The sequence below is a fragment of the Orbicella faveolata genome, unplaced genomic scaffold (genome assembly GCF_042242905.1).
Source record: "Orbicella faveolata isolate gen_17 unplaced genomic scaffold, um_ofav_v1 contig_47, whole genome shotgun sequence".
NCBI lineage: Eukaryota > Metazoa > Cnidaria > Anthozoa > Scleractinia > Merulinidae > Orbicella > Orbicella faveolata.
In genome coordinates this window covers 548,753-563,759 of record NW_028301577.1, presented here as the reverse complement: position 1 = coordinate 563,759, position 15,007 = coordinate 548,753, and positions in this window count along the sequence as shown.

Sequence of the window (15,007 nt, the reverse complement as noted above, 5' to 3'; positions counted from 1 at the left end):
AGATAGTTTAGAATCCTCGAGACTGGAAGCTATCCTCCAAGTTTCGGCAAATTGAGCCATACTTTCTTAAAATTACGATGAGCGTACGGCAGTTTCGTTTATTCTTTCAGTCTTAAAATGAAGTGGGGCTACATTTCGACCTAGAAGCTCGACACCGAGCGTGCGCTCCTGTTACCTGTGACCATTTTACTGAAAACTAAGGCCATCAAGAGTTAGGGTAGAGTCCCCGGGACTGGAAAATATCCCCCAAGTTTTGGCAGATCGAGCCATAGTGGCTAAAAATTTGGATGCGCTTAAGGAGGTTTCGTGTACACTTTCAGTCTTAAAATAAAGAGGGGCTAAATTTCGGCCTACAACCTGGAAACCTAGCGTGCGCCCCTTTTACTTGTGTCCATTTCACTAAAAACGAAGGCATTCAGGAGTTAGTTTAGAGCTTCCGGGACTGGAAAATATCCCCCAAGTCCTAGTAAATCAAGCCGAAGTTCGACAAAATTACCATGCGCGTAAGGCGGTCCCGGCTACTCTTTCAGTCATAAAGTGAAGTGGGGCTATATTTCGGCCCAGAAGCTCGAAAGTAAACGTTCAAAAAGTTTGGCTATGTCCATTTCACTGAAAACCAAGGCCATCAGGAATTAGTTTAGAGTGCCCGGGACTGGGAATTATCTCCCAAGTTCCGGGAAATCGAGCCCAAGTAGCCCAAAATCACGATGCGCGGAAGGCGGTCTCGGCTAGTCCTTCAGTCTTAAAGTAAAGTAGGGCTATGCTTCGGCCCAGAAGCTCAAACGTGAGCGTTCAAAAAGGTGTGCTGGTCCATTTCACTGCAAACCAAGGCAATCAGGAGTTAGTTTAGAGTCCCCGGTACCGGAAAATATCCCCCATTTCCCGGGAAATCGAGCCAAAGTTGTTCAAAATCACGATGCGCGTAAGGCGGTCCCGGTTACTCTTTCATTCTTAAAGTCAACCGGGGCAATATTTCCGCCCAGAAGCTCAAAATTGAGCGTTCAAAAAGTTGTACTTTGCCCAATTCACTCAAGAGCAAGGCCATCAGGAGTTACTTTAGAGTCCGCGGGATTGGAAAATATCCCCCAAGTTCCGGGAAATCGAGCCGAAGTTGGTCAAAATTACGATGGGCGTAAGGCGGTCTCGGCTACTCTTTCACTCTTAAAGTGAAGTGGAGCTATATTTCGGCCCAGAAGCTCAAAAGTGAGCGTTCAAAAAGTTTTGCTGTGTCCATTTTACTGCAGACCAAGGACATCGGGGGTCAGTTTAGAGTCCCCGGGACTGGAAAATATCCCCCAAATTCCGGGAAATTTAACCGAAGTTGGTCAAAATCACAACGCGCGTACGGCGGTCTCGGTTACTCTTTGAGTCTTAAAGTGAAGTGGGGCAATATTTCGGCCCAGAAGCTCGAAACTGAGTGTTTAAAAAGTTTTGCTGTGTCCATTTCACTGCAAAACAAGGCCATCACGACTTAGTTTAGCGTCCAAGGGACTGGAAATATCCACCAAGTTACGGCAAATCCACCCGAAGTTAGTCAAAATCACGATGCGCTTAAGGGGGTCTCTGCTACTCTTTCAGTCTTAAGGTAAGGTGGGCTTAGATTTAACTCCAGAAGCTCGAAAGTAAGGCTTCAAAAATTTTTGTCTCTATTTCACTCACATCTTAGACAATCAGGAGTGAGTTTAGAGACTTTGGGACTGGAAAATATGTCCCAAGTTTCGCCAGATCGAGCCGAAGATCCTCAAAATCACAATGCGCGTAAGGCGCTCCCGTCTACTCTTTCAGTCTTAAAAAGAAGTAGGGCTATATTTCGGCCAGCAAGCTCGAAAGTGCGCGTTCAAAAAGTGTTCCTGTGTCCATTTCACTGGAAACCAAGGCCATCAGGAGTTAGTTTAGAGTCCCCGGGACTGGAAAATATCCCCCTATTTGCGGGAAATCGAGCCGAAGTATCCCAAAATCACGATGCGCGTAAGGCGGTCTCGGCTACTCTTTCAGTCTTAAAGTTAAGTGGGGCTATATTTCGACCCATAAGCTCGAAAGTGAGGGTTCAAAAAGTTTTGCTGTGTCCATTTAACTGCAAACTAAGGCCATCGGAAGTTAGTTTAGCTTCCCCGGGAATTGAAAATATTCGCCAACTTCCGGCAAATCGAGCCGAAAAAGGTCAAAATTACGATGCGCGTCAGGCGGTCTCGGCTACTCTTTCAGTGTTAAAGTGAAGTAGGGCTATATTTCGGCCGAGAAGCTCGAAAGTGAGCGTTCAAAAAAATGTGCTGTGTCCATTTCACTGCAAACCAAGGCCATCAGCAGTTAGTTTAGAGTCCTTGGGACTGGAATATATCCCCGAAGCTCCGGGAAATCGAACGGAAGTTGGTCAAAATCACGATGCTCGTGAGACGGTCTCGGCTACTCTTTCAGTCTTAAAGTGAAGTAGAGCTATATTTCGGCCGAGAAGCTCAAAAGTGAGCGTTCAAAAAGTTTTGCTCTCTCAATTTAACTGAAAACCAAGGCCATCATGAGTTAGTTTAGAGTCCACGGGACTGGAAAATATCCCTTAAGTTCTGGCAACTCAAGCCGAAGTTGGTCAAAATCACGATGCGTCTAAGGCGGTCTCGGCTACTATTTCATTCTTAAAGTGAAGTGGGGCTATATTTCGGCCCAGAATTTCGAAAGTAAGGGTTCAAAAAAGTTTGCTGTGTCCATTTCACTGCAGACCAAGGCCATCAGGGGTTAGTTTAGTGCCCTTGGGACTTGAATATATCCCCGAAGTTTCGGGAAATCGAGCCGAAGTTGGTCAAAATCACCATGCGCGTAAGACGGTGTCGGCTACTCTTTCAGTCTTAAGCTGAAGTGGGGCTATATTTCGGCTCAGAAGCCCGAAGGGGAGCGTTGAGAAACTTTTGCTCTCTCCATTTCAATGCAAACCAAGGCAATCAGGAGTTACTTTAGAGTCCCCGGTACCGGAAAATATTCCCCATTTCCTGGGAAATCGAGCCAAAGTTGGTCAAAATCACGGTGCGCGTAAGGCGGTCTCGGCTATTCTTTCATTCTTAAAGTGAACTCGGGCTATATTTCGGCCCAGAAGCTCGAAAGTGAAAGTTCAAAAAGTTTTGCTGTGTCCATTTCACCGCGAACCAAGCCACATCAGGAGATAGTTTACAGTCTCCGGGACATCAAAATATCCCCCAGGTTCCGGGAAATCGAGCCGAAGTTTGTCAAAATCACGATGCGCGTAAAGCAGTCTCGGCTACTCTTTCAGACTTAAAGTGAGGTGGCTGTATATTTCGGCCCAGAAGCTCGAAAGTGAGCGTTCAAAAAGTTATGCTGTGCCCATTTCACTGCAAAGCAAGACCCTCAGGAAGTAGTTTACAGTCCCCGGAACTGGAAAATATCCTCCAAGTTCCGCGAAATCGAGACGAAGTTGGTCAAAATAACGGTTTGCGGAAGGCGGTCTCGGCTGCTCTTTCAGTCTTAAAGTGAAGTAGGGCTATATTTCGGTCCAGAAGCTCGAAAGTGAGCGTTTTGAAAATTTTCCTCTCTGAATTTCACTGAAAACCAAGGCCATCATGAGTTAGTTTAGAGTCCCCGGGACTGCAATATATTTCCCAAGTTCCGGAAAATCGAGAAGACGTTGGTCAAAATCACGATGCGCGCAAGACGGTCTTGGCTAGTCTTTCAGTCTTAAAGTGAAGTGGGGCTATATTTCGGCCCAGAAGCTCAAAAGTGAGCTTCAAAAAGTTTTGCTGTATCCATTTCAATGCAAACGAAGGCCATCAGGGGCTATTTAAGAGTCTTCGGGACTGGAAAATATCCCCCAAGTTCAGGGAAATTTAGCCGAAGTTGGTCAAAATCACGGTGCGCGTTAGGCGGTCTCGCTTACTGTTTCAGTCTTAAAGCGAAGTGAGGCTTTATTCCTGCCCAGGAGCTTGAAAGTGAGCGTTCAAAAAGTTTCCCTGCGTTTATTTCACTGGAAACCAAAGCCATCAGGAGCTAGTTTAGAGTCCCCGGGACTGGAAAATATCCCCCAGCTTTCGGGAAATCGAGCCGAAGTCGGTCAAAATCACGATTTGCGTAAGGTAGTGTCGGCTACTCCTTCAGTCTTAAAGTGAAGTGGGGCTATATTTCGGGCCAGAAGCCCGAAAGTGAGCGTTCAAAAAGTTTTGCTGTGTTCATTTCACTGGAAACCAAGGCCATCAGGAGTTAGTTTATTGTCCCCGGGACAAGAAAATATGCCCCAAGGTCCGGAAAATTGAGCCGAGGTTGGCCAAAATCACGATGCCCCTAAAGTGGTCTCGGCTACTCTTTCTGTCTTAAAGTGAAGTGGGGCTATATTTCGGGCCAGAAGCCCGAAAGTGAGCGTTCAAAAAGTTTTGCTGTGTTCATTGACTGAAAAACAAGGCCATCACGAGTTAGTTTAGCGTTCCTAGGACTGGAAAATATTCCCCAAGTTCCGGTAAATCGAGCTGAAGTTGGTCAAAATCACGATGCTCCCAAAGCGGTCTCGGCTACCCTTTCAGTCTTAAAGTGAAGTGGGGCTATATTTCTTTCAAGAAGCTCGAAAGTGAGCGTTCAAAAAGTTTTGCTGTGTCCATTTCACTGCAAATCAAAGCTATCAAAAATAGTTTAGGGTCCCCGGGACTGGAAAATATTCCCCAAGTTCCGGGAAAGCGAGCCGAAGTTGATGAAAATCACGATGCGCGAAATGCGGTCTCGGCTACTGTTTCAGTTTTAAAGTGAAGTGTGGCTATATTTCGGCCCACAAGCTCGAAAGTGAGCGTTCAAACATTTTTTGCTGTGTCCATTTCTCTGCAAAACAAGGCCATCAGGACTTAGTTTAGCGTCCAAGGGACTGGAAAATGTTCCCCAAGTTCCGGGAGATCCTACCGAAGTTTGTCAAAATCACAATGCGCGTAAGGTAGTCTCGGTTACTCTTTAAGTCTTAAAGTAAAGTGGGGCTTTATTTCGGCCAGGAAGCTCGAAGGTGAGCGTTCAAAAAGTTTTGCTCTGTCCATTTCACTGCAAACCAAGGCCATCAGGAGTTAGTTTAGAGTTCCTGGGACTGGAAAATATCCCCCAAGTTCCGGAATATCGACCCGAAGTTTGTCAAACTCACGATGCGAGTAAGGCGGTCTCGGCTACTCTTTCAGTCTTAAGTGAAGTGGGGCTATATTTCGGCCCAGAATCTCGAAACTGTGCGTTCAAAAAATTGTGCTGTGTCCATTTCAATGCAAACCAAGGCCATCAGGAGTGAGTTTAGAGTCCCCGGGCCTGGAAAATATCCCCCAAGTCCCGGGAAATCGAGCCGAAGTTGATCAAATTCATGATGCGCGTAACGTGGTCTCGGCTACTTTTTCAGTCTTAAAGTCAAGTGTGCCTATATTTCGGCCCACAAGCTAGAAAGTGAGCGTTCAAAAAGTTTGGCTGTGTCCATTTCACTTCAAAACCAGGCCATCAGGACTTAGTTTAGCGTCCAAGGGACTGGAAAATATCCCCCAAGCTCCGGGAAATCCATTCGAAGTTCGTCAAAATTACGATATACGTAAGGCGGTTTCGGCTACTCTTTCAGTCTTAAAGTAAGGTCGGGCTATATTTCTGTCCAGAAGCTCGAAAGTGAGCGTTCAAAAAGTTTTGCTGTGTGCATTTCACTGCAAACCAAAGCTATCAAAAGTTAGTTTAGGGTCCCCAGGACTGGAAAATATTCCCCATGTTCCGGGAAAGCGAGCCGAAGTTGATGAAAATCACGATGCGCGAAATGCGGTCTCGGCTACTGTTTCAGTCTTAAAGTAAAGTGTGGCTATATTTCGGCCCACAAGCTCGAAAGTGAGCGTTCAAAAAGTTTTGATCTGTCCATTTCAATGCAAAGCAAGGCGATCAGGAGCTAGTTTAGAGTCCCCGGGACTCGAAAATATCCCCCAAGTTCCGAGAAATCGATCCGAAAATGGTCAAAATCACGATGCGCGTAAGGCGATCTCGGCTACTCTTTCAGTCTTAAAGTGAAGTGGGGCTATATTTCGGCCCACAAGCTCCAAAGTGGGCGTTCAAAAAGTTATGCTGTGCGCATTTCAGTGCAAACCAAGGCCATCCGGAGTTAGTTTAGAGTCCCCCGAACTGGAAAATATCCCAAAAGTTGCGTGAAATCGAGTTGAACTTGGTGTTACTCGCGATGCGCGTGAGGCGGTCTCGACTACTATTTCAGTCTAAAAGTGAAGTGGGATTCTATTTCGGCCCAGTAGCTACAAAGAGAGTGTTCAAAAAGCTTTCCTTTGTCCATTTCACTGAAAACCAAGGCAATCAGGAGTTAGTTTAGAGTCCGCGGAAATGGAATATATCCCCCAAGTTCCGGCAAACCGACCCAAAGTTGGTCAAAATCACGATTTGCGCAAGACGGTCTCGGCTACTCTTTCAGTCTTAAAGTAAAGTGGGGCTATATTTCGGTCCAGAAGCTCGAGAGTGAGCGTTCAAAAAGTTTCGCTGTGTCCATTTCACTAAAAACCAAGACAATCAGGAGTTAGTTTAGAGTCCCCAGGACTGGAAAATATCCCCAAAGTTCCGGCAAATCGAGCCGAAGTTGGTCAAAATCACGGTGCGCTTAAGGCGGTGTCGGCTACTCCTTCAGTCTTAAAGTGAAGTGGGCCTCTATTTCGGCCCACAAGCTCAAAGCTCAAAAAAAATTACTGTGTCTATTTGACTGCAAACCAAGGCTATCAGGAGTTAGTTTAGAGTCCCCGGGAGTGGAATGTATTTCCCAAGTTCCGGTAAATCGAGAAGACGTTGGTCAAAATCACGATGCGCGTAAGACGGTCTCCGCTACTCTTTCAGTCTTCAAGTGAAGTGGGGCTATATTTCGGCCCAGAAGCTCAAAAGTGAGCGTTCAAAAAACCAAGGCCATCAGAAGTTAGTTTAGAGTCCCCGGGACTGGAGAATATCCCCCAAGTCCCGGGTAATCGAGCCGAAGTTGATCAAATTCATGATGCGCGTAACGTGGTCTCGGCTACTGTGTCAGTCCTAAAGTGAAGTGTGGGTATATTTCGGCCTACAAGCTAGAAAGTAAGCGTTCAAAAAGTTTTGTTGTGTCCATTTTACTTCAAAACAAGGCCATCAGGACTTAGTTTAGCGTCCAAGGGACTGCAAAATATCCCCCAAGTTCCGGGAAATCCATTCGAAGTTCGTCAAAATTACGATGCGCGTAGGGCGGTCTCATCTACTCTTTCAGTCTTAAAGTAAAGTGGGGCTATATTTCTGCCCAGAAGCTCCAAAGTTGTGCTCTGTCCCTTTCACTGAAAACCAAGGCCATCAGGAGTTACTTTAGAGTCCCTTTGACTGGAATATATCCCCCAAGTTTCGGGAAATAAACGCGAAATTGGTCAAAATCACGATTCGCTCAAGACGGTCTCGCCTACTCTTTCAGTCTTAAAGTAAAATGGGGCTCTATTTCGGCCCAGAAGCTCGAGAGTGAGCCTTCAGAAACTTTCGCTGTGTCCATTTCACTGCAAACCAAGACAAGCAGGAGTTAGTTGAGAGTCCCCGGGACTGGAAAATATCCCTTAAAATCCGGGAAATCAACCCGAAGTTTGTCAAAATCACGATGCGCGTAAGGCGGTCTCGGCTACTCTTTCAGTGTTAAAGTAATGGGGGGCTATATTTTGGCCCAGAAGCTCGAAATTGAGCGTTCAGAAAGTTTTGCTGGGTCCATTTTACTGCAAACCAAGGCCATCAGGAATAAGTTTAGAGTCCTCAGAACTGGAATATATCCCCTTAGTTCCGGCAAATCGTTGGATATTTTGATGTCCCGGAGACTGTAAACTATCTCCTGATGTGGCTTGGTTCGCGGTGAAATGGACACAGCAAAACTTTTTGAACTTTCACTTTCGAGCTTCTGGGCCGAAATATAGCCCGAGTTCACTTTAAGAATGAAAGAATAGCCGAGACCGCCTTACGCGCATCGTGATTTTGACCAACTTTGGCTCGATTTCCCGGAAAATGGGGAATATTTTCCGGTAGCGGGGACTCTAAACTAACTCCTGATTGCCTTGGTTTGCATTGAAATGGAGAGAGCAAAAGTTTTTCAACGCTCCCCTTCGGGCTTCTGAGCCGAAATATAGCCCCACTTCAGTTTAAGACTGAAAGAGTAGCCGACACCGTCTTACGCGCATGGTGATTTTGACCAACTTCGGCTCGATTTCCCGAAACTTCGGGGATATATTCCAGTCCCAAGGACTCTAAACTAACCCCTGATGGCCTTGGTCTGCAGTGAAATGGACACAGCAAACTTTTTTGAACCCTTACTTTCGAAATTCTGGGCCGAAATATAGCCCCACTTCACTTTAAGACTGAAATAGTAGCCGTGACCGCCTTAGACGCATCGTGATTTTGACCAACATCGGCTTGAGTTGCCAGAACTTAAGGGATATTTTCCAGTCCCGTGGACTCTAAACTAACTCATGATGGCCTTGGTTTTCAGTTAAATTGAGAGAGCAAAAGTTTTTGAACGCTCACTTTCAAGCTTCTGGGCCGAAATATAAAGCCACGTCACTTTAAGACTAAAAGAGTAGCCGAGACTGCTTTACGCGCATCGTGATTTTCACAAACTTCGGCTCGATTTCCCGAGACTTGGGGGATATTTTGATGTCCCGGACACTGTAAACAACCTGCTGATGTGGCTTGGTTTGCGGTGAAATGGACACAGCAAAACTTTTTGAACTTTCACTTTCGAGCTTCTGGGCCGAAATATAGCCCGAGTTCACTTTAAGAATCAAAGAGTAGCCGAGAACGCCTTACGCGCATCGTGATTTTGACAAAATTCGGCTCGCTTTCCCCGAACTTGGGCGATATATTCCAGTCCCGAGGGGTCTAAACTAACTCCTGATGGCCTTGGTTTGCAGTGAAATGAACACACAAAACTTTTTTGAACCCTTACTTTCGAAATCCTGGGCCGAAATATAGCCCCACTTCACTTTAAGACTGAAATAGTAGCCGTGACCGCCTTAGACGCATCGTGATTTTGACCAACATCGGCTTGAGTTGCCAGAACTTAAGGGATATTTTCCAGTCCCGTGGACTCCAAACTAACTCATGATGGCCTTGGTTTTCAGTTAAATTGAGAGAGCAAAAGTTTTTGAACGCTCACTTTCAAGCTTCTGGGCCGAAATATACAGCCACGTCACTTTAAGACTAAAAGAGTAGCCGAGACTGCTTTACGCGCATCGTGATTTTCACAAACTTCGGCTCGATTTCCCGGGACTTGGGGGATATTTTGATGTCCCGGACACTGTAAACAATCTGCTGATGTGGCTTGGTTTGCGGTGAAATGGACACAGCAAAACTTTTTGAACTTTCAATTTCGAGCTTCTGGGCCGAAATATAGCGCCAGTTCACTTTAAGAATGAAAGGGTGGCCGAGACCGCCTTACGCGCATCGTGATTTTGACAAAATTCAGCTCGATTTCCCCGAACTTGGGCGATATTTTCCAGTCCCGAGGAGTCTAAACTAACTCCTGATGGCCTTGGTTTGCACTGAAATTAACACAGCAAAACCTTTTGAACTTTCACTTTCTAGCTTCTCGGCCGAAATATAGCCCCAGTTCACTTTAAGACTGAAAGAGTAGCCGAGACCGCCTTACGCGCATCGTGATTTTGACAAAATTCGGCTCCATTTCCCCGAACTCTGGCGATATTTTCCAGTCCCGAGGAGTCTAAACTAACTCCTGATGGCCTTGGTTTGCAGTGAAATGAACACAGTAACACTTTTTGAAGGCTTATTTTCGAGCCTCTGGGATGAAATATAGCCCCACTTCACTTTAAGACTAAAAGAGTAGGGGAGACCGCCTTACGCGCATCGTGATTTTGAGCAACTTCCGCTCGATTTTCTAGAATTTTGGCGATATTTTCAAGTCCCGGGGACTCTAAACAAACTCCTGATTGCCTTGGTTTGCAGTGAAATGGACGCAGGAAAACTTTTTGAACGCTCAGTTTCGAGCTTCTGGGCCGAAATACAACCGTATTTCACTTTAAGACTGAAATAGTAGGCGAGACCGCCTTACGAACACCGTGATTTTGACCAAGTTCAGCTCGCTTTCCCGGAACATGGCGAATATTTTCCAGTCCCGGGGACCCTAAACTAACTTTTGATAGCTTTGGTTTGCAGTGAAATGGACACAGCAAAACTTTTTGAACGCTCACTTTCGAGCTTCTGGACAGAAATATAGCCCCACTTCACTTTAAGACTGAAAGGGTAGCCGAGACCGCTTTGGGAGCATCGTGATTTTGACCAACTTCAGTTCGATATACCGGAACTTGGGGAATATTTTCCAGTCCCAGGGACGCTAGACTAACTCGTGATGGCCTTGTTTTTCAGTCAAAGAACACGGCAAAACTTTTTGAACGCTCACTTTCGGGCTTTATGGCCGAAATATAGCCCCACTTCACTTTAAGACTGAAACAGTAGCCGATACCGCATTTCGCGCATCGTGATTTTGATCAACTTCGGTTCGATTGCCCGGAACTTGGGCAATATTGTTCAGTCCCGGGGACTCTAAACTAACCCCTGATGGCCTTGGTTTGCAGTGAAATGGACACAGCAAAACTTTTTGAACGCTCACTTTCGGGCTTCTGGCCCGAAATATAGCCCCACTTCACTTTAAGACAGAAAGAGTAGCCGAGACCACTTTACGGGCATCGTGATTTTGACCAACTCGGCTCAATTTCCCGGACCTTGGGGCATACTTTCTTGTCTCGGAGACGCTAAACTAACTCCTGATGGCCTTGGTTTTCAGTGAAATGAACACAGCAAAACTTTTTGAACGCTCACTTTCGGGCTTCTCGCCCGAAATATAGCCCCACTTCACTTTAAGACTGAAAGAGTAGCCGACACTACCTTACGCAAATCGTGATTTTGACCAACTTCGACTCGATTTCCAGGAAGTTGGGGGATATTTTCCAGTCCCGGGGACTCTAAACTAGCTCCTGATGGCTTTTGTTTGCAGTCAAATAAAAACAGGGAAACGTTTTGAACGCTCACTTTCAAGCTCCTGGGCAGGAATAAAGCCTCACTTCACTTTAAGACTGAAACAGTAAGCGAGACCGCCTAACGCGCACCGTGATTCTGACCAACTTCGGCTAAATTTCCCTGAACTTGGGGGGATATTTTCCAGTCCTGAAGACTCTTAAGTAACCCCTGATGGCCCTCGTTTACATTGAAATGGATACAGCAAAACTTTTTGAAGCTCATTTTTGAGCTTCTGGGCCGAAATATAGCCCCACTTCACTTTAAGACTGAAAGACTAGCCAAGACCGTCTTGCGCGCATCGTGATTTTGACCAACGTCTTCTCGATTTTCCGGAACTTGGGAAATATATTGCAGTCCCGGGGACTCTAAACTAACTCCGGATGGCCTTGGTTTGCAGTGAAATGGACACAGCAAAATTTTTGCAGCGCTCACTTTGGAGCTTCTGGGCCGAAATAGAGCCCCACTTCACTTTAAGACTGAAAGAGTAGCCGAGGCCGCGTTAGGTGCATCGTGATTTTGACCAATTTCGGCTTGAGTTGCCAGAACTTAAAAGATATTTTCCACTCCCGGGGACTCTAAACTAACTCATGATGGCCTTGGTTTTCAGTGAAATTGAGAGGGAAAACTTTTTGAACGCTCACTTTCGATTTTCTGGACCCAAATATAGCCCTACTTCACTTTCAGACTCAAAGAGTAGCCGAGACCGCCTTACGCGAATCGTTATTTTGACCAACTTCGTCTCGATTTGGCGGAACTTGGAGGATATTTTGCAGTTCCGGGGACTGTAAACTACTTCCTGAGGGCCTTGCTTTGCAGTGAAATGGGCACAGCATAACTTTTTGAAGGCTCACTTTCGAGCTTCTGGGCCAAAATATACAGCCACGTCACTTTAAGACTAAAAGGGTAGCCGAGACTGCTTTACGCGCATCGTGATTTTGACAAACTTCGGCTCGATTTCCCGGAACTTGGGGGATATTTTGATGTCCCGGAGACTTTAAACTATCTCCTGACGTGGCTTGGTTCGCGGTGAAATGGACACAGCAAAACTTTTTGAACTTTCACTTTCGAGCTTCTGGGCCGAAATATAGCCCGAGTTCACTTCAAGAATAAAAGAATAGCCGAAACCGCCATACGCGCATCGTGATTTTGACAACCTTTGGCTATATTTCCCAGGAAATGGGGAATATTTTCCGGTACCGGGGACTCTAAAGTAACTCCTGATTGCCTTCGTTTGCACTGAAATGGAGAGAGCAAAAGTTTTTCAACGCTCCCCTTCGGGCTTCTGAGCCGAAATATAGCCCCACTTCAGTTTAAGACTGAAAGAGTAGCCGACACCGTCTTACGCGCATCGTGATTTTGACAAACTTCGGCTCGATTTCCCGAAACTTCGGGGATATATTCAAGTTCCAAGGACTCTAAACTAATCCCTGATGGCCTTGGTCTGCAGTGAAATGGACACAGCAAATTTTTTTGAACGCTTACTTTCGAAATTCTGGGCCGAAATATAGCCCCACTTCACTTTAAGACTGAAATAGTAGCCGAGACCGTCTTAGACGCATCGTGATTTTGACCAACTTCGGCTTGAGTTGCCAGAACTTAAGGGATATTTTTTAGTCCCGCGGACCCTAAACTAACTCATGATGGCCTTGGTTTTCAGTTAAATTGAGAGAGCAAAACTTTTTGAACGCTCACTTTCAAGCTTCTGGGCCGAAATATACAGCCACGTCACTTTAAGACTAAAAGAGTAGCCGAGACTGCTCTACGCGCATCGTGATTTTGACAAACTTCGGCTCGATTTCCCGGGACTTGGGGGATATTTTGATGTCCCGGACACTGTAAACAATCTGCTGATGTGGCTTGGTTTGCGGTGAAATGGACACAGCAAAACTTTTTGAACTTTCACTTTCGAGCTTCTGGGCCGAAATATAGCCCAGTTCACTTTAAGAATCAAAGAGTAGCCGAGACCGCCTCACGCGCATCGTAATTTTGACAAACTTCGGCTCGATTTCCCCGAACTTGGGCGATATTTTCCAGTCCCGAGGAGTCTTAACTAACTCCTGATGGCCTTGGTTTGCAGTGAAATGAACACAGCAAAACTTTTTGAACTTCCACTTTCTAGCTTCTCGGCCGAAATATAGCCCCAGTTCACTTTAAGAATCAAAGAGTAGCCGAGACCGCCTTACGTGCATCGTGATTTTGACAACATTCGGCTCGATTTCCCCGAACTTAGGCGATATTTTCCAGTCCCGAGCAGTCTAAACTAACTCCTGATGGCCTTGGTTTGCAGTGAAATGAACAAGGTAACACTTTTTGAACGCTTATTTTCGAGCTTCTGGGATGAAATATAGCCCCACTTCACTTTAAGACTGAAAGAGTAGGCGAGACCGCCCTACGCGCATCGTGATTTTGAGCAACTTCCGCTCGATTTTCTAGAAGTTTGGCGATATTTTCAAGTCCCGGGGACTCTAAACTAACTCTTGATGGCCTTGGTTTGATGTGAAATGGACGCAGGAAAACTTTTTGAACGCTCAGTTTCGAGCTTCTGGGCCGAAATACAACCCTACTTCACTTTAAGACTGAAATACTAGCTGAGACCTCCTTAAGAGCATCGTGATTTTGACCCAGTTCAGCTCGATCTCCCGGAACTTGGGGGATATTTTCCAGTCCGGGGGACGTTAAACTAACTCCTGATGGCCTTAGTTTTCAGTTAAATGCACAAAGCGTAACTTTTTAAGAGGCCCTGCGCCTAAGAAACGACCGATGATTTCCGGCTAAAAAATAAAATCGGCCGATTTTTATCTCCCAAGTAGAGGTCACCGAATACTATTTAAAAATGAATTTCTTTTGTTTCAGTTTCGCTTTAAACCAAAAATATCGAGCCGCAAACTTTTTCCGTCTGATAGCAGCAAAATCAGGCCGAAAATAAGCCCCCGCAAAAAAACTGTTCAGAAATTACTATCGCAACGCAAAATAATGAGAAAACTACACAGTGTTGAAGAAAAAGGCCTTTTAATGCAATATCATTCGATAAACATAAAAAAACTGCCGAAGCGATTAAAAAAATAAAGTTTGAAATATTGCATACTAAATTAGATGGAGGTTGGAGCTGATTTTAAAATAATTATTTCTCAAAAGTTCAACGCTTTTGAAAGCAATCACAGTGATGAATTAGACATTGGAGGGATATACATCACGTTTCTGGAAAAACATTTTTCGGCCAAAGTATATTGACCTTGTACAAAGCGTTCAAAGTTACCGTGTTTACCGTTATCCTGCTACTTCGGCGAAACACTTCCCTTTTGCCAATACGGCCGTGGATGGCGTGGTAAACGCAACTTTAAACCTTGCTAGGCATACAAAGACCATCCTGAGTAGAAGGATGTAGAATTGAAAGAGAAAGGAAGATGAAAAATACGCAGAAAAAGAAAATAACTCGAAATTACCATCTCCCAACGAAAGTTGAATCTGGAAAATGTCGTGGCGTGACAGCGGCCATTGACGTCATTTGTCACGTCAAGTCGAAAGAGCGTGGGAAAACGAGTCTGCAACGTCCTTCGGGCGGTCAGCGGCTAGGGATCCAGTCGTGACCCCATAACTCAGATCACGCTGCGGCCAAAACGGTGTGGCGGTTGGGGAAGTTTTTCTTTTTCAGTGACCATCATTTGTGAAAAATAACATAACATTGTTCCACCAAACGTTTTCTGGCCGGGAAAAATCGCTTTCCTATTTGTGCATTCGTTTGGATTCCGTCGCTATTTATACGAATGACGTCAATGGCCGCTGTCACGCCACGACATTTTCCAGATTCAACTTTCGTTAGCAGATGGTAATTTCGATTTATTTTCTTTTTCTGCGTATTTTTCATCTTCCTTTGTCTTTTAATTCTACGTCCTTCTACTTAGGATGGTCTTTGAATGCCTAGCAAGGTTTAAAGTGGCGTTTAACACGCTATCCACGGCCGTATTGGCAAAAGAGAAGTGTTTCGCCGAAGTAGCAGGATAACGGT